General features: G+C 47.4%; 1 long non-coding RNA gene across 1 annotated transcript in view; it reads left to right on the top strand.

The window, feature by feature from the left end:
* The first annotated feature begins 1,981 nt into the window (after positions 1–1,981).
* LOC106804958 overlaps positions 1,982–6,460 on the top strand; it is a 14,782-nt gene continuing 10,303 nt past the window's right edge. The window contains exons 1-2 of the long non-coding RNA XR_001393381.1: positions 1,982–2,090; positions 2,256–2,359. This is a non-coding gene — a long non-coding RNA (uncharacterized LOC106804958). The remainder of the gene's footprint in view (positions 2,091–2,255; positions 2,360–6,460) is intronic.

Genomic DNA, 6,460 nt, shown 5'->3' with positions numbered 1-6,460 from the left:
TATATATATATATATATATATATACGAATGCACGCACACGCGCACACTGACACGCACATCCACGCACACATACACGCGCGCACACACATGCGCAACCAGACGCACGCACGCGCACATGCGCACATCTACGTGGTAACACGTGACTTCGATTTCTAAATCGTATTTAATCTCGCGAGTGCTATACGACGCCACCTGGCGTTACGCAAGCGCGAGATAAGCACCGCACGACGGCTCTGCGTGTCTCTACCATCGCTGGTGACGTGACAGTGATTTCGGGGGGAATCAGAGACACTGCGATCATAGGGCACTGTGCGCTCCGAGGTGGTATTTCAAGGTCGCAATGGCTGTGTCATGGTCCGCAGATCCGGTGAGACAACGACGACAACAGCAGTAATGTTAGACCGCGGCTAGTGGTTGAAAATGATGGCGGTTAACGCGAGTTGTGTGCGATTACTGTGAGAGTGCACATTGTGTCTATCTCTATACAGTCTGTACTCTGTATGGTGGGTTTAATTGAATGACACCCGGGAAAAGAGAGATGGACAAACAAATAGATAGATAGATAGATAAACAGAGAGAGGGGGCGAGGGAAAGAGGGAGATAGAAAGAGAGATAGATAGAGAGAAAGCGCGCACGCGAGAGAGAGAGAGAGAGAGAGGGGGGGAGGGAAAGAGGGAGGTAGAAAGAGAGATAGATAGAGAGAAAGCGAGAAAGAGCGAGAGAGAGAGAGAGAGAAAGAGAGAGAGAGAGAGAGAGGAGAGAGAAGGAGAGAGAGAGAGAGAAGAGAGAGAGAGAGGAGAGAGAAGGAGAGAGAAGGACAGAAAGGTGTGAAGACTGTTCAGAACATCAGTGAAAAGTGATATCGTGGTGTTCAGAACATCCATACAAGATGATGCCGTTTTGTTCCAAACATTTCCAATTTTCTTCCTATGCGAATTTCGGGGATCATCCGAACATCTTGTGATCTCAGGCCGTATGATCGGCCCCTCCCCTAATTTTTTGTGCAAGGTTATCATCTTCTTGGGCTGATGCTTAGGTACCTCTAGGTACGCTGTTGCTACCACAGGCACTTTGAACGTTTCAAGAATAAAATGATGGTGAATAAACACGAAATGTATTAACTACCAACGCCTTAATGTTTCTCTACTCTCTTTCGCATATTATTACCAATAAGTTTCTGTAAATGTCGTTCAAATGCTCCTCTGCTACACACAAGTACACCGCACGCACGCCGCTGTGCACAAGAAACAAAATTATAGAGTACTTTATATATATGTCAAGAGTTAATAAATACCTTATTATTTATTAGCTAATCCATCCATCCATCCATCCACCCATCCATCCATCCACCCACCTGCCCAGCCATCCGTCCATCCATCCGTCCATCCGTCCGTCCATCCATCCGTCCATCCATCCGTCCATCCGTCCGTCCATCCATCCATCCATCCACCCATCCGTCCGTCCGTTCGTCCGTCAGTCCGTCCGTCCGTCCATCCACCCATGCGTTCGCACACACATAAGTATGTGGGGCGTGTGATGAGTACCGCGCTACCTAATAGAGTATTCAGCTGCAGCGTAGTCGTATCATCTAATAGACAACCAATAAACGTGAATGATGACACGTAATAAAGCGAAGCGTGACACAAAGATGCGCTAATCCCAATGCAACTCTCGCTCGTTTTATGTCTCTACGCATCGCCAAGTGAGTGAACATATAGTATGCGTATAAGAATGGTCGAATTAGTGAGCATATAACGTGTATGTGGATATACGAGTATGCGTGTGTGCGTGCCTGTGTGCGCGCGTGCGTGCGTGTATGTTCTGCAACCGCGTAATCTATGATCTATAGCATAGTAGCTCGGTAGTGCCGCGTATAGAGGGGGTGAGCGTGCGGTGTATATACCAGGCACCCCCTACTAGTAGTCCCTCCCGCTCGGCCAGGCTTGGGCTCGCCCGGCGCTGACAGCAGCAGCACCAGCACTAGCAGCGCTCAATCTCCGCTCCACCGCAGCGCCCCGCAGCAGCAGCCACCCTCGTCCGTCTCCCGTACACCCCGCGCCACGAGAGATCAACGCTGAACCATCCGCGCCGTACGTATCTATACGAATATATCAGTTATAACACCGACACGCGACGTTCAGAACTTTCTCCCCACTGCAGCAGTGTGTGTGTGTGTGGGTGTGTGTGCGTGCGTGTGGATATCTGGACCGGTGACCACGTCAGGAGGTCATCTCGCGGTATCGTCATCGTTGCAGCACCGTCGGCGTCGTCGCTGCGTTGTCTCTCTCGCTCGCACACGCATACGGATTGCCGTCCATCCCGCGGATCGCACTTGAAGCACCTCCGCAGCCGAGTGAAGGTGAGTCTTCTACCGTTAGCTATATACCGCACGCGGCGGGAACACGGGAGAGCGAGAGAGCGGGGAGAGAGAGAGAGCGAGAGAGAGAGAATTAGAAAAAGGGAGAGGTAAAGAAAGAGAGAGAGAGAGAGAGAGAGAGAGAGAATTAGAAAAAAATAGAGGTAGAGAAAGAGAGAGAGAGAGAGAGAGAGAGAGAGAGAGAAAAAGAGAGCGCGAAAGAAAGAGAGAGAGAAAGAGAGAGAGAGAGAGAGAGAGAGAGAGAGACAGAGAGAAAGAGATAGAGACAGAGAGAATTAGAGAGAGCTAGAGAGCAAGCGAGAGAGAGAGAGAGAGAGAGAGAGAGAGAGCAGGTGTCGAAATTATATTTTTATTATGGTATCCATTCGGGATACCAGGTATTGAAATCTGGTATCCCCCCAAAGATCTGGTATCCCATTTTGTGGATAGTAATTTCAACAATGTTGGTATTTTGGTATGTTGGTATATATCCAAAATCTTGAAATATGCAATAATAGCACAAATTAGTTAGCACTTTTACATTTTCACATAGTTATTCAATGTGAAAATGTGAAAGTGCCAACTTTACGTAGAATGATACGCGCGCCCGCCGCTCGCTCACATATAGTGATGTCAGGAGTGAATAATAATAGAAATCTATAATAATAATCTATTATAATAATCTATTATCTATAATTTTATCTAAAATTTATAATGTTTATCAATTATAATAATCTATTATTATTCACTCCTGCTGATATTAACCTTCTCGTATACAACCCTGGTGATGCTGCTTTGGGCTTGCGCCATTCCAGGGTAGATGCCGGGCTATATACGCGTAAAGTTTATATCTGTAGGAGTGACACGACATCGGCGAGCGTGCGAGCTTCGTTCGAAATGTTAGTTACTTGAGCACGTGTGGTGGCTTATGCCTTTGTGCGTATTTGTACGTGTGCGTGCATCGGTGTGTGCGTGCGTGTGCGCCTGTGTTTGTGCGCGTGTATTGCTGTTATCGCAGAACCTGACGGAAGCGCCACACACACGCACATGCACCAGACGTGTCGTCCTTCTTCGCTACATATATATCAAGAGCTCATAATATCTCTCTCTCTATATATATAGATATATATATATGCGTGTGCGTGCGTGTGCGTGCGTGTGAGTGTATAAATAAATATATATATATATCTGATATATATATATATTATACGTGTGTGCATGTAATTTTCTGTAGACATCTGTATATGGTGGCAAGCGGTATAGTCGTAATTAGCTCGCTGATGCAGCGGGAAACGTATTGCTGTCACCGGCATGGTGACTCACTAGGCGCTATGCGACACGCACACACAGAGAGGAGGAGGAGTATGATGTGTGAGACAGGACGAGAGAAAGAGCGCGAAAGAGAGAGAGCGAGAGAGAGAGAGAGAAAAAAAACGTGCGAGAAAGAGCTATAGAGGGAGAGAGAGAGTGAGATGGGGGTGGGGGAGTAAACAACGTGCAGTATACCGCCATCGGGCATAGTTTATTTAAATCTATATATTGGGAGTAAAGCGTAAAGATTCTTCTCCCCACTCCAACCACCAACTCTCACAGATCCAAAGCACTTCCACAAACCAACTGTTCTAATGACATGTGCTGCCCAGCAGCAAACACTCGGTCGCGCAAACACGCGCGAACATGAACCACTGGGGAAACCACGCGTAAGTAAGTAATGGCGCGCACTGGATGCCGCTATAATTATCTTTCTCCGCTGTGGAAACCTCTCTTTTAAGTTTCGTTTCTCCATTACCTACTTCTTCTACTTCGGCTCCCCACTTCCTTCTCTCGCTACTCGAGTTCGAGTGCGCGCGGGCTGAGCTAATGGAGGAAGCAGCCGAGAAAAAGGCCAGCAAGCGGGAGTAATGAGGCACACTGACAACTATAGCAACACACCCGTCTCCTGCGCATGCGGTGCACGTGTGAGGCCCGAATCCTCTCTGCTTAAGCGCATCCGTCATCGGAGCATTCTCTCCCCCAGCCTCCGCTCTTTCTCTTTCTCTCCCCCCTCTCTCTTTCTCTCTCTCTCTCTCCCCCTCTCTCTCTTTCTCTCTCTCTCCCCCTCTCTCGTTCTCTCATGCGCGCGCTCTCTCTATCCCTCTCTCTCACACACACGCGGCTGTTTGGATATGGCGATCTATATGAAAAAAATATTTGCAATGCTAATAGCGCAATACTGCTTCTGTTTACACAAATGACTGCGATTGTGATCAAAGTGTATTTGCGACTAGATCGGCGGAGACCAAATGACGACAGAGTAATCGACGCTCGTTATATTCCGACCACGTCCGTTAAATTGGAAACCAAATACGAGAAAGCAAAGCTACAAAAAGCTATGTCTATATGCTAAACACACACGCCGATGTCTGTCTGGTTCCAGAACACACAGGTGCAGAGAGCATTTGTGAGTCAATTATATTTAGATGCTTCCATATATATTATATAGCCTATATTATTCATTAATTCATTCATTCATGAATTTCTAGCGATCGAATGACGCTTATGGCGCTGGTTAATTGTCAATACTCTGGTTTCCAACACAGAATGGAACATGTTACATGATACGTTATTTTATTTACATCGATTATAAATGATATTCGATACGTGAATGTCATCGAACCCTCCCTAGACCCCCTTTCTGTCCCAACCACGCGAGGGGACCTATAGCGTGGCAGCATAGAATCGCTTGTCGTGGAGATATGAATATATATATATATATATATATATATATATATATATAATATATATATATATATATATGTAGATATGCGTGCGGGTGTTCGTGCGTGCAAGTGAGCCTGCGAGCGTGCGTGCCTGAGTATATGCGTCTGTGTTCGTGCGTGTGTGCGTGTGTTCGTGCGTGCGCGTGTGCGTTCGTACGTGCTGCGTGTGTGTGGCCATGGTAGAAGGTATACAGCATGAATCATCAACATTGGGGCTTATCCCCGCATTCTCTGCTTCCGTGCGTGCACCCGCACCGCTCCTCTCCGCAGCGAGATGCAACTTGATTGATGTTAGCAGAGGAAACGGGTTGTCCGCTTACCTAAAAACATCCGCAACGTCTCTCGCCACAGTCTGCTCGCCGAGAATGGTGATGGTGATGATGATGATGATGACGACGACGATGATGGTGATGATGATGATGATGATGATGATGATGGTGATGACAACGACGATGACGATGATGCTGATGACGATGATGATGATGGTGATGGTGACGATGGTAATGATGATGATGATGATGATGATGAGACATCGTAGTGCGGGCGGTGAAGATGCTGCCGCCGCCGCCGCCGCCGCAGCCACCACTTTCGCCGCGTAGCTGCCGTTAGTTTTATTTAGCGTTTCGCAGTGGCGGTAATGTGACGGCGGAAACTCTATCATCGGATGCTCTAAACGAGTGGAAACACTGCGATCGCGCGTAAACACCGTCACAGATACTAGTATAGCCTCCACTACACACGGCTTCACGGCTCTACGTAGAAGTAGTAGTAGTAGCAAAGCTGGTGCTAACGAGAGCTAACTCTCTGTCTTCCCATCGCTCTCAATCGTAGGGCGTCCGGAGCGAATGGCTACACAGATGGAGCTATTCCAACAGGACAGTCCGTTCTCATTGTGTTTCCTTTGTATTTGTTGCTTGCATTGTGTTTTTTCGTTTGTTCATTGTTCGCGTTGTTTTTCGGTGTATTTGATGTTCGCATGATTTTGTGTGTTTGTATAATATATGTGCTGTTCGCATTCTTATTCTCCGTATTTTCTGTTCCTATTGTTTTTGCGTCCTTCAAAAAACACGGATTTTCTGAAAACCCGCGGTGTGAACCGTTTACGGGATTTGACCCCGCATAGGCGCCTAACCGGTGTTATATTTCCCCGGGGTATTTCCCCCCCCCTCTTTTAGGCGCGTATATATAACCGGCGCATGCTTCTTCCACCACATAACCGACTCGGGTTATTTTTCCTCGCGTGTAGGCGCACGGCTCTCTCTCTCTCGCTCTCTCTCTCTCTCTCTCTCTCTCTCGCTCTCTCTCTCTCTCTCTCTCTCTCTCTCTCTCTCTCTATCTCTACTAT

Source organism: Priapulus caudatus, unplaced genomic scaffold, assembly GCF_000485595.1.
Source record: "Priapulus caudatus unplaced genomic scaffold, Priapulus_caudatus-5.0.1 Scaffold94, whole genome shotgun sequence".
Classification (NCBI taxonomy): Eukaryota; Metazoa; Priapulida; class Priapulimorpha; order Priapulimorphida; family Priapulidae; genus Priapulus; species Priapulus caudatus.
Note: the sequence above shows the minus strand (reverse complement) of the source record. Positions and strands in the feature narration are given on the sequence as shown.